The 26,553-nt window shown below is 47.5% G+C and overlaps 1 long non-coding RNA gene across 1 annotated transcript in view; it reads left to right on the top strand.

Moving 5' to 3' along the window:
- LOC311533048 overlaps positions 1-24,094 on the top strand; it is a 46,336-nt gene extending 22,242 nt beyond the window's left edge. The window contains exons 2-3 of the long non-coding RNA XR_014714495.1: positions 22,436-22,626; positions 23,878-24,094. This is a non-coding gene — a long non-coding RNA (uncharacterized lncRNA). The remainder of the gene's footprint in view (positions 1-22,435; positions 22,627-23,877) is intronic.
- The last annotated feature ends 2,459 nt before the right edge of the window (positions 24,095-26,553 follow it).

The following is a 26,553-nucleotide window of genomic DNA, read 5'->3' as shown; positions in this document are numbered from 1 at the left end:
ACTATGTGCTGCTATCCTGGTCTGAAATATCAGAGCTGGGGATGCAAACCGTCCAAAGAATATGATTACATCATGCCAGCAAGTATCACTCTGCTCCAATTAGATCTCCAAGACAGCAAAGGCCTTTAGGCCTCATTGTGCCTGGCTAGATGCCATTCAATAAGACTTGAGTGGTATGACAAGCTTTGCCAAAGTGTATGAAAAATGTCAGGCCCCCGAGACAGGGCCACAGAGGACCGATCCATTTGTCATTACTCTCCATGCGTGATCGGGTGCTAAGAAGCTACCTAATGCCATGTCATCGCGTGGGTATGTGTGCACACAAGAGGAAGGGGCCAGGAGTCTGTCCCTTAAAGTACAGTCGCTCTTCTGAGCCCAGGGACTGCTCTTTGTTAGCTGCCCCAAGGTACAAGCTCCCCCACTTTTGGAAATACCTTGCCCCTTTCAGGTCCGCTCAAGCCAGGGCAGCTCCAGAGGGGAGCGTATGCTGCACCCTCCGCAGGGGTTATGTAGTGGCGCTCTTCCCCGGTGCGGCCGGGGGAAGAGGCTCTGGGGGTCTCTGCACGATCCCCACAGCAGTCTGCCTCTGTCTCTCATCTTTGCCCCCAGATGGCTCTCTTCGGCCAACTCCTTTGGATTGAACAGACAATTTCATTACAAGGCAGTGAGGCTCAGCCCATCTTTTCCCAGCCAAAAATGTCACTTTTTGTAGCCGGGGAACTCCCTCTTCTGAGGAGAAAATGGGGGCTGGCTCCCGGAAGTAGTTAGTTTTTTTCGGGAGGAGTGAGACGGGGGGGGGGGCAGTCTGTGGTCACACATTTAAAGTGACAGCACACTCGAAGGCGATTGTCTAGGAACTTTCAAATGCATTTAATGTGTGTGCAGTGTGTTTTTTCAAAAATCACTGCTTCTTGGGCTGGGGCTGGGAGCCCAAGGGTAGCAGGCCATGGGTCTCTGGAAGGGCCCCAGTGGGTGGTGGAACTGACCTGGCAGGAAGCAGCTGTTAATGCTCTGGCTGCAGATCAGTGGGCACCTGGAACAAGACAGTCTCATGTTGCTCTCAAGCCACCTCCCCTCCTGATAACAAATGAACCCCAGGGGGAACTGTGGCAACCTGCCTCCCCCCATCCCAGACAGAGGGAGAGGAGGAGGAACAAAGGAGACCATGGGGGTACCCTGGAAGATTCTTCCACCCCCTCATGTCCCATAGCACAGTGGGATTTGCTGCAATGAAATCTAGCTGACCACTAACTGTGAAATGAGAGTGGAGACCACAGAGCACATGGCATGTGGCTGGAGGGTGCATGTGCGTGGTAGGTGTTTTTTGTGGTACCTACACAAAGTCTTTAAGGTTTCTCAGCCACAGAATGCTGCACAACCCCATCTCCTTTCGTCTTGAGCTGCCCTCCTGGTGCCAGGGCCAGGAGCCCCATGATGACACGAGCATTCCTGGTTTGTTCTATTCAACTGCGTCCTGCCATGCAGCTGAGCACATGGCTGGGGGGAGGGGCAGGGAGACAACAGACAGGTATAATGAGGCTGGAGGTGGGGGGGGGGTGCCAGGGGATTAACTGAGCGGACCAGGCTGATTAGTGCCAATGTTAATTAGCAGTTTAGGTCAGAGCCTCCCACGGTAACCATTTATGAGGAAGTGCAGCTTATTAAGCTCATAGATCCATCCAGCTGCTTTGAGATCATCTACGGGCTCGCCCAGGCAGCAGCTGCTGGAAGCCAAGAATAAATGAGGAAACTCTCTGTCTAAATGATCAAAAGGAGAAAGAGAAAAAAAAACACCATTCAAACCTATCAAAATACAATTTATTTTAAATCAAACATATCCGTGTTACAAACAAATCAGCCCTCCAAGACAGCCGTTCACTGAAAGGAAGGTCTGATTATCCCCCCTTCCTTCTCCTGCTTATTCTTGTTTTGCAAACGTGAGTGGAATGGCAAGCTGTCTGGTAATTGAAATCTCAGAAATGTTCTGTTCTAGCAAAGGAAGAAAGGTTGGGATTGTATCCAAACAAACTCTCTTCCTCGCTGGGTGAGTCACTCCAGAAAGGGTGCATAGCTTTCCTTGCTCTGGATTCATGACCTGCTCCGGGGCCCTCCCTACAGCAGGGATCCTCACCCAAGAGGCCCTTCAGCTAAACTCTCAACCCGAGGCCCCCTGTAAGCACTAATCCCCACCCAAGAGGTCCCCTCTCAAGTGCACATTTTGCTGGGTTGGGGCACATTTTGTTGGGTTGGATAGGACCAAATCATGTGAGAACCTTGCTGTAAGCATGTCCATCCCTGCAGATTTCAGAGTGGTAGCCGTGTTAGTCTGTATCAGCAAAAACAATGAGGAGTCCTTGTGGCACCTTAGAGACTAACAAATTTGTTTGGGCATAAGCTTTTGTGGGCTAGAACCCACTTCATCAGATGCATGGAGTGGAAAATACAGTAGCAGGTATAAATACACAGCACATGAAAAGATGGGAGTTGCCTGGGTTGGTGTTTTTGTTGTGTGGTGTGTAGTTTCTGGTGCATATTTGCTTCAGGTTGGGGGCTGTCTGTAAGTGAGGAATGGCCTGTCTCCCAAGGTCTGTGAGAGTGAGGGATCATCCTTTAGGATAGGTTGTAGATCCTTGATGATGCGCTGGAGAGGCAAATGAGCTGTAACATCATACCACAACACAGTGGCACATGTGCTCTAGTCTGGTGCTGGCTAAAGGAAGGCACACAGCCTTGTAAAAGTTTTCACTGAGCTGCATATTATACCCTGAAGACCCCTGGTGGTGCACCCAGACAGCTGGGAAGCTTGCAGAGTGAGAGACCAGAGTATTCACCAGTAGCAACATAATAGGGACCCTCCTCTGACATAGATTCTGAAAGAAAGGACCTCAGGAAATATATTACTGTAGATTCCGTTGGGAGGTCATGAAGGATTTAACCGTGCCTAATAGGGTACAGAATGTGAGTGAGGCCAAACAGCAAAAATTAAGATGTTTGTACACTAATGCAAGGAGCCTAGGTAACAAAATGGAGGAACTAGAGTTACTGGTGCAGGAAGTGAAACCAGATATTATAGGTATAACAGAGACCTGGTGGAATAGTAGTCATGACTGGGCTACAGGTATTGAAGGGTATGTGCTGTTTAGGAAAGACCGAAAAAAAGGTAAAGGTGGTGGAGTAGCACTGTATATCAATGATGAGATAGAATGTAAAGAAATAAGAAGCGATGAAATGGATATGACTGAGTCTGTCTGGGCAATAATTAAATTGGGGAAGAAAACTATTAGAGCCTCCCCTGGGATAGTGCTTGGGGTGTGCTATAGACCGCCGGGATCTAATTTGGATATGGATAGAGCCCTTTTTAATGTTTTTAATAAAGTAAATACTAATGGAAACTGTGTGATCATGGGAGACTTTAACTTCCCAGATATAGACTGGAGGATGAGTGCTAGTAATAATAATAGGGCTCAGATTTTCCTAGATGCGATAGCTGATGGATTCCTTCAACAAGTAGTTGCTGAACCGACTAGAGGGGATGCCATTTTAGATTTGGTCTTGGCGAGTAATGAGGATCTCATAGAGGAAATGGTTGTAGGGGATAATCTTGGCTCAAGTGATCATGAGCTAATTCAGTTCAAACTGAATGGAAGGATTAACAAAAATAAATCTGCAACTAGGGTTTTTGATTTCAAAAGGGCTGACTTTCAAAAATTAAGGAAATTAGTTAGGGAAGTGGATTGGACTGAAGAATTTATGGGTTTAAAGGTAGAGGAGGCCTGGGATTATTTTAAATTAAAGCTGCAGAAGCTATCGGAAGCCTGCATCCCAAGAAAGGGGAAAAAATTCATAGGCAGGAGTTGTAGACCAAGCTGGATGAGCAAGCATCTTAGAGAGGTAATTAAGAAAAAGCAGAAAGCATATAGGGAGTGGAAGAAGGGAGGGATCAGTAAGGAAAGCTACCTTATTGAGGTCAGAATATGTAGGGATAAAGTGAGACAGGCTAAAAGTCAAGTAGAGTTGGACCTTGCAAAGGGAATTAAAACCAATAGTAAAAGGTTCTATAGTCATATAAATAGGAAGAAAACAAAGAAAGAAGAAGTGGGACCGCTAAAAACTGAGGATGGAGTGGAGGTCAAGGATAATCTAGGCATGGCCCAATATCTAAACAAATACTTTGCCTCAGTCTTTAATAAGACTAAAGAGGATCTTAGGGATAATGGTAGCATGATAAATGGGAATGAGGATATGGAGGTAGACATCACCATATCTGAGGTAGAAGCGAAACTCAAACAGCTTAATGGGGCTAAATCGGGGGGCCCAGATAATCTTCATCCAAGAATATTAAAAGAATTGGCACAAGAAATTGCAAGCCCATTAGCAAGAATTTTTAATGAATCTGTAAATTCAGGGGTTGTACCATATGATTGGAGAATTGCTAACATAGTTCCTATTTTTAAGAAAGGGAAAAAAAGTGATCCAAGTAATTATAGGCCTGTTAGTTTGACATCTGTAGTATGCAAGGTCTTGGAAAAAATTTTGAAGGAGAAGGTAGTTAAGGACATTGAAGTCAATGGTAAATGGGACAAAATACAACATGGTTTTACAAAAGGTAGATCGTGCCAAACCAACCTGATTTCCTTCTTTGAGAGAGTAACAGATTTTTTAGATAAAGGAAACGCAGTGGATCTAATTTATTTAGATTTTAGTAAGGCGTTTGATACTGTGCCACATAGGGAATTATTAGTTAAATTGGATAAGATGGGCATCAATAGGAAAATTGAAAGGTGGATAGGGAATTGGTTAAAGGGGAGACTACAACGGGTTCTACTGAAAGGTGAACTGTCAAGTTGGAGGGAGGTTACCAGTGGAGTTCCTCAAGGATCAGTTTTGGGACCAATCTTATTTAATCTTTTTATTACTGACCTGGGCACAAAAAGTGGGAGTGTGCTAATAAAGTTTGCAGATGATACAAAGCTGGGAGGTATTGCTAATTTAGAGAAGGACAGGGATACCCTACAGGAGGATCTGGATGACCTTGTAAACTGGAGTAATAGGAATAGGATGAAATTTAATAGTGAGAAGTGTAAGGTCATGCATTTAGGGATTAATAACAAGAATTTTAGTTATAAGCTAGGGACGCATCAACTAGAAGTAACGGAGGAGGAAAAGGACCTTGGAGTATTGGTTGATCATAGGTTGACTATGAGCTGCCAATGTGATATGGCTGTGAAAAAAGCTAATGTCGTCTTGGGATGCATCAGGAGAGGTATTTCCAGTAGGGATAAGGAGGTTTTAGTACCGTTATATAAGGCACTGGTGAGACCTCACCTGGAATACTGTGTGCAGTTCTGGTCTCCCATGTTTAAGAAGGATGAATTCAAACTGGAACAGGTACAGAGAAGGGCTACTAGGATGATCCGAGGAATGGAAAATTTGTCTTATGAAAGGAGACTCAGGGAGCTTGGCTTGTTTAGCCTAACTAAAAGAAGGTTGAGGGGAGATATGATTGCTCTCTATAAATATATCAGAGGGATAAATACCAGAGAGGGAGAGGAATTATTTAAACTCAATACCAATGTGGACACAAGAACAAATGGATATAAACTGGCCACTAGGAAATTTAGATTAGAAATTAGACGAAGGTTTCTAACCATCAGAGGAGTGAAGTTTTGGAATAGCCTTCCGAGGGAAGTAGTGGGGGCAGAAGATCTATCTTGCTTTAAGATTAAACTCGATAAGTTTATGGAGGAGATGGTATGATGGGATAACATGGTTTTGGTAATTAAATATTCATGGTAAATAGGCCCAATGGCCTGTGATGGGTTTTTAGATGGGGTAAGATCCAAGTTACCCGGGAAAGAATTTTCTGTAGTATCTGGCTGATGAATCTTGCCCATATGCTCAGGGTTTAGCTGATCGCCATATTTGGGGTCGGGAAGGAATTTTCCTCCAGGGCAGATTGGAAGGCCCTGGAGGTTTTTCGCCTTCCTCTGTAGCATGGGGCACGGGTCACTTGCTGGAGGATTCTCTGCTCCTTGAGGTCTTCAAACTACAATTTGGGGACTTCAATAGCACAGATATAGGTGTGAGGTCTTTTTTAGGTGTGGTGGGTGAAATTCTGTGGCCTGCGTTGTGCAGGAGGTCGGACTAGATGATCATAATGGTCCCTTCTGACCTAAATATCTATGAATCTATGAATCTATGATTTCCAACCCCAGCGAGAGCAGACTGGAGCGAACACGATGTTTGCAAGCCAGCATTCTAAACAGTCTGCTAGTGCTCTGTATTGCTGTCTCCCTCCCACTCTTTGCCTGCCTTCTCTATTAGGGCAGGGACCACCCCCACCACAGCAGGGTCCCGATCTCAGTTGGAGCCTTTTGTCACTCCTGTAATACAAATAATAATTAATGAGTCTAATGGCCTAAACAGAGCATCTTGGACCCCCAGGAACTATCTGGTTCTAATCCTGGCTCTGACACTACCTCCTCTGTATGGCCACAGGCAAACCACTTAACCTGGCTGCGACTGGCTTTTACGGCGATTCGGACCAGCTGGAGAGCTGATGCTGTATGTGACAGAGGCAAAGCCACCATAACAGATCACTTTCCCAAGCAGGGTCAGCAGACGGAGGGATCAGCAAGAAAAGCTACCTTATTGAGGTCAGAATATGTAGGGTTAAAGTGAGAATGGCCAAAAGCCTTGCAAAGGAAATTAAAACCAATAGTAAAAGGTTCTATAGTCACATAAATAAGAAGAAAACAAAGAAAGAAGAAGTGGGACTGCTAAACACTGAGGATGGAGTGGAGGTTAAGGATAATTTAGGCATGGCCCAATATCTCAACAAATACTTTGCCTCAGTCTTTAATGAGGCTAATGAGGAGCTTAGGGATAATGGCAGGATGACAAATGGGAATGAGAATATGGAGGTAGATATTACCACGTCCGAGGTAGAAGCCAGACTTGAACAGCTTAATGGGACTACATCGGGGGGCTCAGATAATCTTCATCCAAGAATATTAAAGGAATTGGCACATGAAATTGCAAGTCCATTAGCAAGAATTTTTAATGAATCTGTAAACTCAGGGGTTGTACCATATGACTGAAGAATTGCTAACATAGTTCCTGTTTTTAAGAAAGGGGGAAAAAAGTGATCCGGGTAACAGGCCTGTTAGTTTGACATCTGTAATATGCAAGGTCTTGGAAAAATTTTTGAAGGAGAAAGTAGTTAAGAACATTGAGGTCAATAGTAATTAGGACAAAACACAACATGGTTTTACAAAAGGTAGATTGTGCCAAACCAACCTGATCTCCTCCTTTGAGAAGGTAATAGATTTTTTAGACAAAGGAAATGGCAGTGGATCTAATTTACCTTGATTTCAGTAAGGCATTTGATACGGTTATTCCACATGGGGAATTATTAGCTCAATTGGAAAAGATGGGGATCAATATGAAAATTGAAATGTGTATAAGGAACTGGTTAAAGGGGAGACTACAGCGGGTCATACTGAAAGGTGAACTGTCAGGCTGGAGGGAGGTTACTAGTGGAGTTCCTCAGGGATCGGTTTTGGGACCAATCTTATTCAATCTTTTTATTACTGACCTTGGCACAAAAAGTGGGAGTGTGCTAATAAAGTTTGTGGATGACACAAAGCTGGGAGGTATTGCCAATACAGAGAGGGACCAGGATATCAAACTGGAAGATCTGGATGACCTTGTAAACTGGAGTAATAGTAATAGGATGAAATTTAATAGTGAAAAGTGCAAGGTCATGCATTTAGGAATGAATAACAAGAATTTTTGTTGTAAGCTGGGGACGCATCACTTGGAAGTAACAGAGGAGGAGAAGGACCTCGGAGTATTGTTTGATCACAGGAAGACTATGAGCTGTCAATGTGATATGGCTGTGAAAAAAGCTAATGCGGCCTTGGGATGCATCAGGCAAGGTATTTCCAGTAGAGATAAGGAGGTGTTAGTACCATTATACAAGGCACTGGTGAAACCTCACCTGGAATACTGTGTGCAGTTCTGGTGTCCCATGTTTAAGAAAGATGAATTCAAACTGGAACAGGTACAGAAAAGGGCTACTAGGATGATCCGAGGAATGGAAAACCTTTCTTATGAAAGGAGACTCAAGGAGCTTGGCTTGTTTAGCCTAACCAAAAGAAGGCTGAGAGGAGATATGATTGTTCTCTATAAATATATCAGAGGGATAAATACCGGAGAGGGAGAGGAATTATTTAAGCTCAGTACCAATGTGGACACAAGAACAAATAGATATAAACTGGCCATTGGGAAGTTTAGACTTGAAATTATACGAAGGTTTCTAACCATCAGAGGCGTGAGGTTCTGGAATAGCCTTCCAAGGGGAGCAGTGGAGGCAAAAGACATATCTGGCTTCAAGACTAAGCTTGATAAGTTTATGGAGGGGATGGTGTGATGGGATAGCCTAATTTTGGCAATTAATTGATCTTTGACAATTAGCGGTAAATATGCCCAATGTCTTGTGATGGGACACTAGATAGGGTGGGATCTGAGTTACCACAGAGAATTCTTCCTGGGTGTCTGGCTGGTGAGTCTTGCCCACATGCTCAGGGTTTAGCTGATCACCATATTTGGGGTCAGGAAGGAATTTTCCTCCAGGGCAGATTGGAAGAGGCCCTGGGGGTTTTTCGCCTTCCTCTGCAGTGTGGGGCACAGGTCACTTGCTGGAGGATTTTCTGCGCCTTGAAGTCTTTAAACCATGATTTGAGGACTTCAGTAGCTCAGACATAGATCAGGGGTTTGTTACAGGACTGGGTGGGTGAGATTCTGTGGCCTGCGTTGTGCAGGAGGTCAGACTAGATGATCATAATGGTCCCTTCTGACCTTAAAGTCTGTGAGTCTATGAGACGGGATCTGCTTTCCATGCAGCTCACACCCTCAAGGTCCCAAGTCACTTCGGGAGACTTGGTGTATTTGTTTTCATTTTTATGAGTTTAGCTCAGAAATGGAAAACACAGAGCTGGGGGGGAGGGGACACAGCCCCCTCCAGCTAACACAGATCACCAGGCTGAGTCAGAAACAGCAGCAGATTCTAAATCCAGACCTGGATCAGAATTAGTTGTGCATATGGTGCCATGACTAATCGCACGTTGTTTTCAGGTGTTAGATCATGTGGTCCAGGTTTGTTTGTTTATTTTTATCTGCCCAGATTGCCGTGGGTGGTAGCTATGGCAACAGGAATAAGGTGAAACTCATCCACGTACTGAGCATTCACTGGGAACGCTTCCCTGCTACTTAGGGGGTTGGGACTGCCACGTGCATGTTCCTGAAAATAATGATGGAAGAACCTCAGAGGATTTGTGGCTCAGTTCAGAGAAGCACTCAGTTGGTTAGAGTCTCAGCCAGAGCTTACTGGAAATAACCGTAGCTCTTCAGACTTCAAAACTGGGGCTGGAAGCCTTGTGGTAACGTGTTTGCTCACAAGACTCCTGGGCTTGTGGGCCAGAAATACCATGCTAAGAGCTTGCCTGGCAGTATTTTGACCCTTCTGCTTTTGGTCCTGGGTGGAAGCAGGAGATAGTCACACAAAGGAAAAACAGCTGGGAACATTAAGGGAACTTTTTCAAACCTCAGAACCTCCTGGGAGTGACACATTGAACCCTCATTGCCCTCCTGAGCTGAAAACTCCTAGCCCAGGTCATCCAGTACACTGCACCTTCCCCCTCCCCGGCTAAATGATCTGTCACGGGGTGGCTGGCCCCTTTAAATGAAGCAGATCCAGCGCCCATATGCTAGAACAGATGTTCCCAGTTTTGCCATTTAAGGGGTGGGGCAGCAACATGTCCTGGAAAGAACCCAATTGCCCGTAAGGGGAAACAAAAACAGCAAGGAGTGTCTGGGGGAAAAGGCTGATAAATCCCATGGCGAGGCGAGGCAGTGAGGGAACTAGGGGAGAAGGGCTTTTAGGGAGAAAGCTCTGAGAGCTGGTGCTCAGTTAAAAGAGCAAGGAAGAATCCTGCAATAGGCCCTGAAGCAGGAGGGACAGAGAGTCAAAAGGAAACATCCCCTGGGAGCTGTAGCCCAGGGTGCTCTGAGGGACTCTGTTGGTTTTAGAGTAACAGCCGTGTTAGTCTGTATTAACCTTCAGATCAGCGGCACTGCTATGGGTACCCGCATGGCCCCACAGTATGGCAACATTTTTATGGCTGATTTAGAACAACGCTTCCTCAGCTCTCGTCCCCTAAAGCCGCTACTCTACTTGCGCTATATTGATGACATCTTCATCATCTGGACTCATGGAAAAGAAGCCCTTGAGGAATTCCACCATGATTTCAACAATTTCCATCCCACCACCAACCTCAGCCTGGTCCAGTCCACACAAGAGATCCACTTCCTGGACACTACAGTGCTAATAAACAATGGTCACATAAACACCACCCTATACCAGAAACCTACTGACCGCTATTCCTACCTGCATGCCTCCAGCTTTCACCCTGACCACACCACACGATCCATCGTCTACAGCCAAGCTCTGCGATACAACCGCATTTGCTCCAACCCCTCAGACAGAGACAAACACCTACAAGATCTCTGTCAAGCTTTCTTACAACTACAATACCCACCTGCAGAAGTAAAGAAACAGATTGATAGAGCCAGAAGAGTTCCCAGAAGTTACCTACTACAGGACAGGCCTAACAAAGAAAATAACAGAACGCCACTAGCCGTCACCTTCAGCCCCCAACTAAAACCCCTCCAACGCATTATTAAGGATCTACAACCTATCCTAAAGGATGACCCAACACTCTCACAAATCTTGGGAGACAGGCCAGTCCTTGCCTACAGACAGCCCCACAACCTGAAGCAAATACTCACCAACAACCACATACCACACAACAGAACCACTAACCCAGGAACTTATCCTTGCAACAAAGCCCGTTGCCAATTGTGCGCACATATCTATTCAGGGGACACCATCACAGGGCCTAATAACATCAGCCACACTATCAGAGGCTCGTATTCCTGCACATCCACCAATGTAATATATGCCATCATGTGCCAGCAATGCCCCTCTGCCATGTACATTGGTCAAACTGGACAGTCTCTATGTAAAAGAATAAATGGACACAAATCAGATGTCAAGAATTATAACATTCATAAACCAGTCGGAGAACACTTCAATCTCTCTGGTCACGCAATCACAGACATGAAGGTCGCTATCTTAAAACAAAAAAACTTCAAATCCAGACTCCAGCGAGAAACTGCTGAATTGGAATTCATTTGCAAATTGGATACTATTAATTTAGGCTTAAATAGAGACTGGGAGTGGCTAAGTCATTATGCAAGGTAGCCTATTTCCTCTTGTTTTTTCCTACCCCCCCCCCCCCGATGTTCTGGTTTAACTTGGATTTAAACTTGGAGAGTGGTCAGTTTTGAAGGGGTTTTACCAGCAGGAGAGTGAGTTTGTGTGTGTATGGGGGTGGGGGGGATGTGAGAAAACCTGGATTTGTGCTGGAAATGGCCCACCTTAATTATGCACATTGTAGGGAGAATGGTCACTTTGGATGAGCTATTACCAACAGGATAGTGAGTTTGTGTGTGTGGTTTTTGGGAGGGGGGTGAGAGAACCTGGATTTGTGCAGGAAATGGCCCAACTTTATTATCATGCACATTGTGTAAAGAGTTGTCACTTTGGATGGGCTATCACCAGCAGGAGAGTGAATCTGTGTGGGGGGGTGGAGGGTGAGAAAACCTGGATTTGTGCTAGAAATGGCCCACCTGGTGATTACTTTAGATAAGCTATTACCAGCTGGACAGTGGGGTGGGAGGAGGTATTTTTTCATATTCTCTGTGTATATATAAAGTCTGCTACAGTTTCCACGGCATGCATCCGATGAAGTGAGCTGTAGCTCACGAAAGCTCATGCTCAAATAAATTGGTTAGTCTCTAAGGTGCCACACGTCCTCCTTTTCTGTTGGTTTTGCCTCTGTTTGGAAAATAAGTGAGTCTGACTGCAACCAGGTGTCCTTCACTGGCTGGGGACAAGCCCTGACCTGACCTGACCTGGCCCTTTCTCCCAGTCCTGTTCAACAAACCTGACAAGTGAGCACTGGGAGAGAGCAGCCTAGCACTGTGCAGTGGGTGAAAAGCCACCCAGGCTGCTGCATCATCAGCAATTGTAGCTCCACTGTTACTCCATTATTGTGCTTCAGGAGGAGAGTGACACACACACAGCCACCGGCAGAAGGAGAAGGAAGGGTGGATTGTTGTGAACTGAGCTGCTCTCCCAAGCTCAGATTTAATTAAGACGGGGGGGGCGATTTCACTGGAGCAAAGGAAGAAAATGAAAAGTTTGTTATTAAAAAACTTTTCAGGTAACAGGAGAGGACAGGGGCCTTTAGAACAAGTAAGCATAGTAGGTGGTTGTGCACACACATGCTACCAGCTCTGCCTATAAGCTGTCTATCGATATTATTGCAATATGTGAAAGGGCAGAAGAGATTCTTATGGAAAAAATAAAATCTCTCAAGCAGGTATTTTGTGAGCCAAGCTTTAGCCCAGTGAAACGTTCAACTCCATCTTTAAAATATTATTGCCCTTCATCACCTGTAACATCAATTAACAGGACACCGAACTTCCCAAGTAACTAATTCCCTTGTGTATCCAGTTTATGGGGTTCCAAATGTAGCCACTGTTGGGGATCGGGATATGGAGCCTCAACAACCTTAACTGTGTCCCAAATGTTACTGCTTCTGATGCCCTTTTTCTTTGGACCTCTACCCATGTTGGGGAGAATCGACAGATAGTATGAGCCAGTGAGAAGAATCACTCAGGGGCATTAGTAGCATATGCAAAGTAGGAGGGAGTGTAATATTCCCAGATAACTTAACTGCTATAAAAAACTTATTCAGCCCTCTCCCCAGCCCTTAAGGTCTCTTGATATACATACTTTACCACTGTTAATAGCATCATTATTGGCACCGAGGCGACAGCAGGAGGCGGAGCAGAAACTGCTAACAGAATTACCAAGTGTGGTTTGAGGTGTTTTTTCTCTTCGGGATCGGGAGGCAGTTGAATTGTAATCCTGGCTCACTGCCCACCCAAAAGCCTCAGTGAGTAATTCAGAGCCCCTAGCACAGGGCAGGTTGTTGGAGCTGCGGGGCGAGTCTGGGAGAAAGCACTGGTCAGCAAGATGCTCCTTCTCCCTCCGGCTCCCTTCCCCCACCTCTTTCCTTCTCTCTGGGTGAAATCCTGACCCCATTGAGGTCAATGGCAAAACTCCCATTTCAGCTAAGATTTCATCAGTGCCTTTTTCATCCTCCTCCTCCCCTCTTTTTTTCTCCCTCCCTCCATATCTGCTTTCTCGCCTTTTGTACTCCAGCGTCCTTCTCTCCATCTCTCTGCGCAGGGGCTCAGACCGACACTGCAAAGCTCTTTTAAGAGCAATGTCTCACTTGCCCTGATAAGCATCATTTGAAACCAGCTGTACTGCCTGGTAGCTTAGTTCACACCCAAGGCACATCTAAACTGTAATCAGAGGTGTGACTTCAGCACTCATAGGCATACGGGGGCTAGTTTCGATCTAGCGAGTTCCAATAACAAGAGCAGTGAAACCGCAACAGCACAGGCTAGTCGCTCAAGTATGTACCCAGGATCCTGGGTGGGTTGGTACAGCCCCTGCTGCCATTGTGATTGGAGCTAGCTAGATCAAAGCTCGCTTGGATCTGTCTACACCTGCTGCAGTCACACCTCTGATTGCAGCGTAGACACCCTCTCCCAAGTGTTTGCATCAGAAACAGAAAAATCTCTGGTTTCAGAGTAGCAGCCGTGTTAGTCTGTATTCGCAAAAGAAAAGGAGGACTTGTGGCACCTTAGAGACTAACCAATTTATTTGTGCATAAGCTTTCGTGAGCTACAGCTCACTTCATCGGATGCATACTGCGGAAAGTGTAGAAGATCTTTTTATATACACACAAAGCATGAAAAAATACCTCCTCCCACCCCACTCTCCTGCTGGTAATAGCTTATCTAAAGTGATCACTCTCCTTACAATGTGTATGATAATCAAGTTGGGCCATTTCCAGCACAAATCCAGGTTTTCTCACACACACACACCCCTGCCCTCCTGGGTAGAGAAAAATCTCTGTAAGCCAATAGCTTCCCAGCTGTGGCCTGTAGCTTTTTGGTGGTCTGTAGGAGCCTGCAGACAGGTGACATGGTACTGGTTCTTCCTCCTTATTCCCAGCTTCTAAAGTGTATTCATAGGCAGCAAAAATATAGTAATGACTTTCCTACAAGTAACGGCATTGCTTGCCACTGGGATGTGATAGGATCATTAATGGAAGTGGGATGGTCCACAGGAGGCATGTTTATAGGCAATCTCTCTGAGAAAATGGGAGCTGCTGGAAAAGTTTGAGAAATCATCACACAATTAGAGGCAGGGGAGAAGAAGTACTTGCTGTATGTGCTGGATTTCGTGCATCATGAACCACTGCAGTTCATGGTGTGTGAATAGTCAGTTCAGCTGTAGCCTCTCAAGCATTTCCCACAGGTTATCCCTTATGGTTATCCTTGTATTTTAGGGAATGATCTCTAATGTGTAAGGTCTCGGGGCAGGGATTGTCTGTCTGTTCTGTGTGTGTACAGCCTCACACACAACAGAATCCTGGTCTGTGACTGGGTCTCCTCGGGCCTCCACTGGTACTAATAACAGTGTGGTGACCCCATGCCATTGGGCTACATGATCCACTCCAGAGGTTGTTTAGAGACCCTGGGTTAAACTCAAGCCACTCCTGGTTTAACCGCAAGGCCCAGTGGTTTGGACAAACGGGGCTTGAGATGGACAAACCAGTTTGGAACTGATTAGACCAGGCTCAGTCTTGATTCTGAAACTCAAAGGGTCTGAACCAAAGGCCACAGGAGCCTTCCCATTGACTTCAATTGGCTTTGGATCAAGACCAAAGTGACCACAAAATGAGCCATTTTCGTGGTTTCAATAGGTTAGGTGAATGTTTGAAAATGCTATAATTATTTTCCTTTGCTGCCTCTGTGCTTCCTCCCTCCAGAGGGGGTGGGGAGTGACAGCATCCAACCACCATGATCCTCCAGCCTAAATGCTCACTCTGGGGAGATTTCCAGTCAAGGTTTACAGACCCGAGAGGTCCTGGTAGCTGGGACAGACCCCCAGGATGCATGGCACCCCTTGTAGCGGAGCTATTCATTATCTGATGGGAAGCTGTTCGGGCTGCTCAAGGTCTCTCTCATTTCCTCACATTTCAGCGCACACAGTGATCGCCAGCCATCAAACGCCAGAGAACAAAGCTGCATGGATGAAAAGATGAGAGCGTGAGAGAGGGAGTGGGGCTTGTAAAACAAGTGTGCAAGGTATTTTGCTTGAGTGGCCCTGAGATCTGGGCTTCTGAGACACGTCCTGCTACCCGGGAGGCAGTGTCGGATCTGGCCCTGTCACTGAAGTGATGGCAAGGAGATTGCAAAAGCCTTCCCAAAGGGACCAATTAGACATGTAAAACCTCACTTCAGCCATCTCGGCATTGTTTTTATCATTTCCCTTTCTCTGTGTTACTAGAGCATGCTGTTGGTTTGAATGTAAACAGGCACATCTGGGTTCAGCCTCATGCCAGTTGTTGGGGCCTGAGCCAGAATCATTTAGCTGCACCCCTGAATATGGGATCCCAGATCCAAGTGTAACCCACACTGTGTGTGTGTGTGCGTGTGTGTGTGTGCACGTGAGCATGCGCTCTGCAGCCTTAGCTTTTAACTCAGGCGGTAGAGGCTCATGCACTAAGCTCCAGGTTCGATCCTGCCCACCGACGACCACGATCTGTCAGCGTTACACAAGCAACTTATTTTGCAAAAGCAAAATCCAGTTCAGGAGATTTTGCAAACCGGAATCTCCCTTGATTTTCTCCTCTAATCTCTCTGCCTCTGAAAGCCCATCTGGTGCATTTGGGGAATATGTTCTCAGCTGCTGCTTCTCCTACTACCTCTACAAAACATTCCAGAAGAACAGAGCTGGGGGATTACTATGAGAAACCTGGACTGGTGTTGAGACTAACTTGCCAAGCTCAGTGCAGCATGATCTGTGGGGTTGTATTATTAGTTATTCTGCTGCTTTCTAACGACCCCTGGGCATTGCTGAAACATTCACAAATCACCAAAGTCTCATGAATTTGAGTGCAAATTATTATTGGTCTGAAAATCCAAACTAGGCAGTGTCTCCATTGCCATTTGCCATTGGCTAGTCATCACTCTAATGTAAGAACTTTGTCATCCAATGAGAGGGCAGACTCAGTACCACGTGACTTACGTAACACACCCCAAGTAGTGAATAGATGAAGTAAACACTTTGCAAATGGCCAATAGGCTGGAAATGGTTTGTCCAAACTGGCCAGTGAATGAGCTCTTTTGGTCATGGATTATCTTTTACGCAGTTTGTGCAGTGCCTAGCACAAAGGGGGCCATATCCTGACTGGGACCTATCGGCTCTTCTGGAATACAACTACAATAATAACAATAATAATAAATTCAAAGACAAATTGGATTGAGTCACAAAGAGAAACGGGGGGGAAGGGGCTGAGGACACAAGGAATGTTATTCTCAGTGCATAATTCAACCCAGTCCTAATTCCACACATGACTTGTCCTCTGCATTAAGATGCTGTAGGTCACAGGAACATCTTCAAACCCTTCTCCTTTCCTGAATCTTACATTCTAAGATGTTGCCTCCATCTTTCGTTCTATGCTTAGGAATCACATACCCCCTGAAACTTGTCCCCTTAGTTGACTCTATTCTAATGCCCAGCACCTGTCTGCTGCAGGCACGGAGTTAGTTGCTGGCTTTTGGTTTCTGCGATCAGTCCCTGAATTGTTTCTTGGTCATGGTGTTGCAGTTTGGAAGGCCATTGTTCAGCCCTTTTTTTATTTCTTTCCTTTATTTCTTGTTCAATCCTCTATGTCAGCCCCTACTTCCAGGCTTTGCATGGGGTCTCTGGTCTTTTGAGTTCTCATTGCAACTAGAACCAGACATGCCAGAGGACCATGAAAGAAGCGGTTCTCGTGAGCTCAGTTTTGCAGCATCACTTTTGGTTAGCTCAGATGAGTATGCAAACTTCTTGGTGTTTTTCGGACCGCAACTGAACTTCTCAGGAGTTCACCCATCACCTGCCCACTCCAAAAATTCAGTCAAGCCCACAGGGGGCTTGGTTCCCATGCTGACTAGTAGCCACCTGCCAGACTCTGATGGAACTGGAGATAGGACGGTAACTCATGTTTCTTGTCTCAGTGCTTACATCAAAGCACTGAGACAAGATGGTGAAGGACACAATGATGAGCTCTACTGGCCATGTTCGCACTGCATGGGTAGTCAAACAGCACTCGCTAATCTTCCAAAGTCTAGGTCCAGCATCCACGAGGCTCAGAGTAAAATCTGGGTTGGGCTCTCTGGTTTTCCATAGTTCTGGCCCGGGAGCTGGAGAGGATGCCCCCAGGACGTTACAGAGGGCAACACAGCATTCTAGAGAGTGCACTATAGAGCCTCTCTGCTCCTTCCACATTAAGTTCAAGCAGCTGAGCCTCTGCCCTTGTCTACACCACTGCTCTGTTCTCCTCCTACATCGCTGGCAGCTCCTGCGGCACCTTTGCCCGTTTCAGACTTCATGCCTTCTCTCGGGCTACCCTGTGAGCTCAGAACAGCTTCCCAATGAACAGCCACCAAAGGCCACATTGGCTTTCCCCGGCAGGCAATGGGAGTCTTTGCACTGATGTTAGTGGGAGCTGGATGGGATTCCTCACCTGCAGCTTTAAAAAGCTAGCAATGGCCCATTCAGGCTGCTGCATAAGACCAGACTCCAGCCTGTCTTTGACCTCCTCTGAATTGTCCCCGCTCATGCATCTGGGCTGTGAGCTCTTCAGGGCAGGGACACTTACTTTTCAGCAGACCTGCCTTCTGCGCGGCACTGTGGCCGACTCTGGACACGCTAAATACTGCTCTTGCTAAAGGGCATGTTTTCAGCATGCTGCTGCCTCAGGACTGGGAATGCCTGTGCTTAACCAGGAGTGTACAGCGGCCTCCCCCTATGCCAGGCTGTGTTTTCTTTGACATCACTGTGCAGAGAGCTCAGCGCATGTCATTGCTTTCAAGACTTCTCTGCTCTCTGTAGGTTTTTATACTCCCTCCTCCCCCCACAACCCCCGGCCCTGCATTATCCGCCCACCGTTCTGGCTGGCTTCCTTCAGCACTGCTCCTGGTTGTGCTTTGCATAACTGCAGTGGTTGGGTTTTATAGCCTGGGAGTCCTCGGTGTTACAGGAATGCTCTCTGTCTCTAGAGGGTTCTTTAGTAGATCCACAGTAGAGGGTGCTCATGAATCTTCAGCGTAGCTGCCGATTTTGTAGGACCAAAAGCTCTGGTTGTTGCAGACTGCAGCTGGCTTCTTTTGTGCAGCTCTTACCACTGGGCACTGTTCAGATACTGAGTTCACTAACACGTGGGAGCTGGAGGTAGAATTCCCAGCTCGAGGAGACACCTGATGGAGCTCGCACACCAAATACAGAAGTGTAGCCATGGTGGTGCAGATCTAGGGTCTTGGACGGGATCGTACTGGGGGCAACTAGCCACACACACAACTGCAGCTATACTTCTGTCTGAGCTTGTGTGTGTCGCATTGTTTTATATTTGAGTAATCCATTGGTCTTAATAACTATTCATTGTCAGTAATTTAACAACAGTCTTCATCAGATCATCTTAACTCCGGTCAATCTCTGTCTACCCTAAACCCATCCACCTCCTCCCACTGTCAGCTCCCACACGCTGGAGAGTCTGATCAGCCTCTTAAAGACACAGTAAGACCACACCGCTGTGCCTCTTTGAGCCGGAAATGACCCCTCCTGCTGCACCGTGTACATCCCTGAAGTTACACAAGGCTGAATTCAACCCATTGTATTTTGCCACACCGCCAGTGGCTGTGAGGAGACGGAACCTGGGTGTAATGCATGTAAAGGGGATTCTTCGCTGTTGCTCCTGCTGGCTCCTTAGCTCCCAGATTCACTAATGTCGCCAGAAAGGGTCTCTCTAAGTCATGGATGGGACCGTTTGTGAAATCCCTTTGCGTGGCCCATCCTGGAAGGCACTGCAGAGGGAACCTGTGCTGCCCCTGGCTGCCTTTCCCTCCGCTGGAGAAACCATTCTGTGCTTTTAACACACATAGCAGCAGCTGGTGCCACTCTCCAGCCCCTCCCTAGCACAAGCTGGCTGTCCTTTTTGGGCATCCACTTTAGCGCCCTGACAGCAAGCAGCATCCCTTTGATTCAGGCAGACGGTGCAGGTTTAATTATTCTAATTTCCTTTGTCTCTTCCACACTGCATCATTCACAGGGCAGGGATGAAAAGCCTGCAATGTGGTAATTGCTATTGCAGACGCATCCCACTAAAACGCCGGGGAGAAACCTTTGCAGAAAAATCTCTAGCATTAAATATTCTGCCAAGACTAATGAGACCAGTAACTAGGACAGAGAAAGACCAGCCACAGCTGGCGGGGCCCAGTGTGCTGCTCTTAAAGCACAGAGAACACAGCAATGATATTTTTCTGGCCACTGAGGGTGTTAAAACGCATCTCCTGCCTCTGCATTCCACTCCTTAGGATTCATTCCCTTCCCTGTGTAAATTTGCAGACCACCCACCCACCAGCTCTGCATGGATTTAACTCCTTCCCCTTCTCCTCCTAACCCTGCATAAGCCCAGGGGAAATTCTTCCCAGTCAGCCCCCTTCCTACCTGGATTGAGTTCATTTCCATCTAACCCATTCTACCATAATCTCTGCATGAAACAGAGTGAATGTTTCCCCCTAGCCCAATGGACTGGGGTGAATCCCCACCCCCAGTCCAGCTGCCTCCATGTCTCTAAGTGAAGCTGGGAGCAGTCTGGGTCCTTGAGTTACAGATCTGAGCTGTGGGGTGAGCAATGACCTTGCCCTGGCTCCCTCTCTGGACATAAAGATAACACACGCTTGTTCTCTTCTCAGTTGCACCGATCCAACCCAATTCACTGCAGGATCTGGCCCATTCCACTGAAAATAGACTGGACACCTTGTGCAAACCTCACAGCTCTCATTGACCGGCTCCTTCCCTCCCTCAACATTTGATAATCCAGGAGCTACGCAGAGACCTTGAGTTACGGACAAACTAGTGCAGCCAGCGTTTGGCTCAGGTCCATTCACAGTCAAAGAGACGGGATGGGCTTGAAACAAAGCCTCATAGCAGAGCTGGTTGAAACTTGGAATTCCCTTTTGGGGGAAATTCTGATATTTCAGATTTCTTTTCTGTTCCAATTCCAGGCTCACTGACTTCCCAGGCTTCCAGGGACCCAAGGAGCCTGGAAACCCCAGGACCCCTGGCTGCGTGGCAGCTCCCAAATGGGCTGCTGCGGAAGTAGTGGGCTGAGAAGCCTGGGGGAGCCCCACCAGGAGGGCTGCTGGGGACCTTGAGCTTTTGTTTAGATTTTCTCAGTGGAAAAATCAAAATTTTCTGGCACAACTGAAATTTTCCTGCAGAAAATGTCAGTCTCGCCCAAGGTGCATTTTCTGTCGGAAAAGCCTTCTGATGGAAAATTCCCAGCCAGCTCTTCTTCACTGGTTTGGCCCAAGGAGAGCAGGAACCCAGACAGCACAGGAGGGGGACGAAGCTTGGCCCATTTGTTTTTCTCTCTTCAGAGATCACAAACTCAGTTTTGTGGTCTCCCACTCCCACAGCAGTGGTCTTTGGGTTTGGGAAGCCAATGAATTCCATCTCAGCTGGCAGATTCAGCTCCCTGACCAGCCTCCTTTAAGGTGTCTCAGATTGGTAATAAGATCACTAGTGATGTGGCCAGATTTTATCAGATCATATTGCTTCTTAGTAGCAAATGTTACGATACCATTTGCAAGAGGTTAGGCACCAAATAAGGGACTTGCTTTAAAACATCAGACAGGTAGTCACCCTATCCTATAGCAGTACTCAGACCCATCCCCTGGTACAATTGTTATCCAGGGCCCAGAGCAAAGGACAGTCTGCATGGTAATTACTTCTAGGTTTGTTAAGTGGCATTACCAAGTAAGCTAAAGGAACCTGTCTCATTTTTATGCTAGTTGCAAGGTGCCCCTTGTACCCTATCAAACATTACAGAGCCAGATCTTCAGCTACTGTAAATCAGTGCAGCTTCCTTGACTGTGATAGTTCTACACAGGTTTACTCCAGCTGAGAATCTGGCCCCCAGTGGTCCTGTTCCCTCCGACATTTAGCTTTACAAGGGCACATGTGAAACATTTCTTCATATGAAACCATGCTGAGAGACTGGTTGAGACTTAAATCTTTTAAAGAAAAGCTGATGTTTTGGAGCAAGCATTAGAATATATCAAGTCGAAGGCAAATCCACTCACACCAAGAAGTTGTTCTTATCTCAGGCCTTACTACTGTGTGTGTACGCATGTCTGTCTGTCTGTCCCACTGCCCCCTGCTGGATGGAATCAGACCTGCTCAACTGTGTGTCATCAGCCCTGTATGGCTACCAGTGGATGGAGATACTCCTTCAGCTGACATAGTAACAGTCTATGCTTTTGAAGCAGAAGATCTGGGTTCTATCATGGCAGTTGCAGTGTAATTCTAAGTGGCCAAAGCAAATAGGACAAGTCTTTCCCATCTGATATTTCTTCACATTTTGGCACAAATCTGCCTTTGTATTCATGCCCCATTGTGTTCTCTTCCTGCCAAGATCCCCCTGATTGAGTTTTCATGCATGAATGCTCACAGAGATGGATTTTAAGCTCTGATACTCGTGGAAAGCAAATTTTAAATTAGCTTTCCACAAGCATTTGCACTGGGAATGTGATCATAAGAGTTACACAAACCCATTTGGGGCCCAGACACAGTGAGTGCTCTGTGTCCTCTGCGGCCATGCACTAGAAATGCAAACATAAGAGTTAGATTGGTCCCAGTGGGACGCACAGGCAGTACCCCATGACAATGTCTCTGGCCACTCACCACTGAACAGAAGAGTGCACATTCTAAATATTAAAACAAAAAATTCTAGTAAACTGGATTGATTTGAAAACAAACGTGGTTGGGGAAATCCATCAAACCAGTTATTTGTTACCTATTATTTGTTCAGCTCCAGTGACAAGCTAGAAGTCATAGATTCATTACACCCTGTTTGCTAATTACCAAAGCTCCATGGGCTTCCTCCCTCCCAGCCCAGTCTCCCCTCCCCCCACATGCTCCAGTCTTTATTTATTTATTAAGCACACAGCTGGTGCTTAATAAATACATTAATAAATAAGGACATAAATCGGGAAATAATAGCTTGTGCCCCTGCAGCGAGGTCATTAACAAGCTGACTCCATTTCGTCCCAGCCCCTTCCCTAGCAGGACAGGCAGTGGGGTTCTAAACTGAGGATTACAACTTCTCTGCAGGAAGGAGCAGCCCGGAGAGTTGAGCTGGGAATGGGGAAACCGTCATTAAAACGACTCTGCCATCATTGCAAAGAATGTACTGGGAAAATATCGACCCGCTGCATTTCGTGGGGGAGGGGGAAGAAGAAACGATCCGTCAGCTTGAGCTTGCTGCAGTCAGCATGAAAATCCCTCTCTAAAGAAGATAACAGGTAACATTTTCAAAAGCACCTAAATGACTATGCTACAGTGGCACAGCCAAATGGGGTTTTCCGGGCGACGTAGTTAATCCTTCTCTCCGAGAGGCGGAAGCTAGGGCCACAGACGAATTCCTTCATTGACCTGGCTGCATCTACAGGGGTTAGATCAACCGAACTACAGCACTCAGAGTGCCAAATTTTTCTCATCCCTGAGCAAGGTAGCTTGGTTGATCTAATTTTTAAGTGTAGACCAGGCCTAAGTCCCATTTACAAAGTGACTTAGGGCCAGATCCTCAAAGATATTTAGGCATCTGTAGCTGGGATTTTAGAAAGAACCTAAGCAGCTTTGGAAAATCCCACTCAGTGCCTATCTGCCTCTTTAGGCACCTAAATACCTTTGAAAATCTCCCTCTTAGGAGCCTAAGACCTGGTCCGTAATTAAAATTTAGCTTGACACAGCTACATCACTCAGGGGTGTGAAAAATCCACACCATAACCCCGTAGTTAAGCCAACCTAACCCCCAGCTTAGATGCAGCTACGTGGTCAGAAGGAATTCTTCCACTGACCTAGCTACTGCCGCGCAGGGTGGTATTTTAACGATGTTGATGGAAAACCCCCTTCCATCACTGTAGCAAGGGTCTACACTGCAGTGCCAGGGTGCTATTGCTGCAGGGATGTAGCTGTAGCATCTGTAATATAGACATGGCCTTAGTCTCATTGAGATACAGGGGGACTTGGCCCCCTAAGAGCCTAAATTCCTGTTGAAAATGGGATTTAGGCAGGGCCAGATTTTTATATTTAGGCACCTAGTGGGATTTTTCCAGTCTAAATGCCTCTGAGACTCTGGCTGTGAAGTCACTTAGGGTACGTCTACACCGTATTTTGGAGCCTGCAGGAGTGAACCTCCCAGCCCAGGTCGACAGCACCAGCTCTCTAAAAAATGCTTTGAAGCTGCAGTTCTAGAGCCCGGGGGGGGGGGGGGGGAAGGGGGAGGTCTGCAGCCTAAGGAGGTGGGCGGGCATTGGAGTCTGCAGGCCAAACAGCCATTGTGTGGGAATGTTTGGTGATGACTATGGCCCTGAGGCAGACTGCAAGCTAGAGGTGAAAGACTCCATTGGCATCCAATCCCCTGTTACATCAGTCCCAGCCCGCCCCCAGGATTCCCTCCATCCTAAATCTGTAGTTCCTTGCTCAGAGAAATCAGGGTTGGTTTGTTTTGCTTCAGTCTCAATTGTTTGTTGGCCTCCAAATAAACTACACAGGATAAGAATCCGGAAAACAAATCTGAACCTTCTTGTCTCTGATGGGCTGATCCTGCATGGTGCTGAGAGCTCTCCTTCCTCACTGACTTCAGTGGGATCCCTCCACCCCATGGAAAGAACGTCTCTCTCTCTCCGTGCAGACAATAGACGGTAATATTTATTTACACAGCGTGAAGGGGTTATTTATTAAGATACGCCTGACAACTGGATCCAAACTAATTTCTCTTAATAAAGGCACTTGTGGTCTCTATGGCAACAGCATTGTAGTTTCCATGTTAATGTGATTTCTCATCTGAAAACAAATTAACCGCCCCAAAAATCCCCTCTGGCCTAGGGAGAATAGAGATGGAGCAAGCCCCTCGCACGCAGCTGACTGTCTGTACCAGGCTGACAGCATCACGGCCTCCAAAAAGGCTGCAGATGGACAGGCAGACAGTTCACCCAGCCCCATTACTGGGAGACACGCGTCCCCCACACAGTCTCATCGAGATGCATTTCATCTTTCTCTAGACAGTCTGATCACTGGTCGGTAGCTGCCGGGAAAGGCTTAATTGGCAGGACTCAGGTAGCAGGTGAATGTGGCTGAGGCTCGTTTTTGAGGATGAAAGGAAGGCAGGAGCTGGGGGGAGAAAGAAAGACGGTGCATGCAATCTGTCTGCACTGATACCAAAGATGTGGAAAGCACCAGAGTGGCAATGCATGGCAGCCCATCCTGTGAGAGGCTGAACCCACCTCCCCGGGAGTCCCACGGAGAACAGGGCCCAGCATCTGGCACTGCACTAACAGGGGTCCCTTTATTGCACAACACACATGATAACCCCGTGCCCTACATTCCCCTGCTCCCTGGGAGGGGGAATCCCCCCAAAGATCCGCTGGGTGGAGCAGGCTCAGCACAAAGCCGGAGGGGCTGGGGCTACAGCCTCCAGGATGCTCGCTGGGCTGACATGGAAACCCTGCAGCTCTCTGCCCAGCCCAACCCCTTGACTTCACCGTGCTTCCCAGTCTTCTTTGCAGCCCCAAGCCAACTGCCTGGATCCTTCCTATAACCTGCACAGGGGGCTGGGCTGGGCTGGGCTGGAGTCTGGTGAGTTACTTGGTTATTAGGCATGAAGGTCAGGTATTAAATCAGCTGGTAGAGCAATGTGCTACCTAGTGGTTAGAGCAGCAGATCCACTCCTAAGAATACCCCAACCCCTCAGCACGGGCTCTATTAAACGCACAGGAGGAACATGCCCTTGGGATGACACCATCTCTGCTTAGTTGCTGAATGATTAATAGGATCCCAGGAGCCCTGATGTGTGGCCTCATGTAACAGGGCAGCCTGCCCTTTTAAAGGCCAGGAGGCTTGGGCTAGCCAGCCCTGGTCAGTTAGCCCCATCAGTGCCAGAATTAGCTGCCTCAGCCTGAAGAGGTGGGAGGAGTGGGGGCAGAGGTCAGTATGGTGAACAACACCCAGGCCTCAGATAAAGGCTTGAGGGAGAGGAAGCTGTGGTCAAGGCTGTAGAGAGCAGGATCTAGGCTCGGCCTAGCTGCTGTGGGAAGCCCTGAGGTGAGGACTGCGGTTGGTAGGAGCTTGGAAGAAGTCACCTATGGAGGCAGCAGCTAGGGGTCTGGAGGAGCAAACTGTAGCTGCTTGTTATCGGGTCCCCGGACTGGAACCCCGTGAGGTGGGAACACCTGGGTTCCCTGACCACCCACTGGGAAGCTGGTACCAAGCCCCTGAGGAGGAGCTTAGGACAGTTGAAAGCCCTGAGAGGAAGCATGTAAGGACCATGGGCAGAAGACTGGATATCAGGATTGGGACTATTATTGGTTGGGCTTTTGTTACCCCAGCAGGGGATAGAGCTTGACCAGTGACCTGGCTGGAAGGCCGGGCCCCGGACAACGCAGGTCACAGCAGAAGCAGGTCATCGGAGGTGCTAGAGTGGGAGAACCTCAGCTGGGCTATAACCTAGAGTGAGTGGATGCTCTGGCGGTGAGTTCCTCCCCCCCCCCCCATTACACAGCCCCTTGGCAAGACCAGGACTTCCACCTTGGTCAGAACATGGCCTCCCTCCACCGGTCCTGAGCTGCCCAGGGCCTCTGCCCAGGACCTCTGCCCACATCAAAACCCACCCGCACCATCGCCGCCTGCAGAGCTACAGGTGTTCGGATGCACTGATATTACAGTGCCCTCCGTGTGGTTTTTCTGGGGGGAACCTGCAAGGATGTGTCCTTCCCACCAGGTGCGTGTCTGAGCTCCCCCTCCCCCATCTCTGGGTCAGGGTCACGGTCACAGCCTCCCTGTGGTCCCGTCAGTTCACTGGTCGCTGCTCTTTGTAAATGGGCAGCCGCCCCCGCACTGGCTGGTGAGAAGGCACAAAGCAGCCACCAGGAGCTACCCTACTCGGTGCTATAAAAGCCTCTCCAGTCACCTGACAGAGGAGGAGAGCTGGACCAGCTGCACTTCAGAGGTTCCTGGATAAAGGCAGGAAGGGTGGAGTGGGATTTGTCCAGGGAGAACTAGGGAATGGGATGGGGGGACTGGTCTGGCTGGTGCTCCCCCAGCCCCTCTGGCTACCACACTGCTAGAAAGGCGGTCTTGTTCCGGTGGCAAAGGCCCCAGTTTATCATTCCCCCCGCTGTGGTCCTTGGGCGCCAGCTGTGTGTATGGCGGCAGGTGCAGATGGATCCTAT

Source organism: Lepidochelys olivacea, assembly GCF_965140295.1.
Source record: "Lepidochelys olivacea isolate rLepOli2 genome assembly, chromosome: 18".
In the NCBI taxonomy this organism is placed as follows: Eukaryota; Metazoa; Chordata; order Testudines; family Cheloniidae; genus Lepidochelys; species Lepidochelys olivacea.
This window is presented reverse-complemented; position numbering and strand designations above follow the sequence as displayed.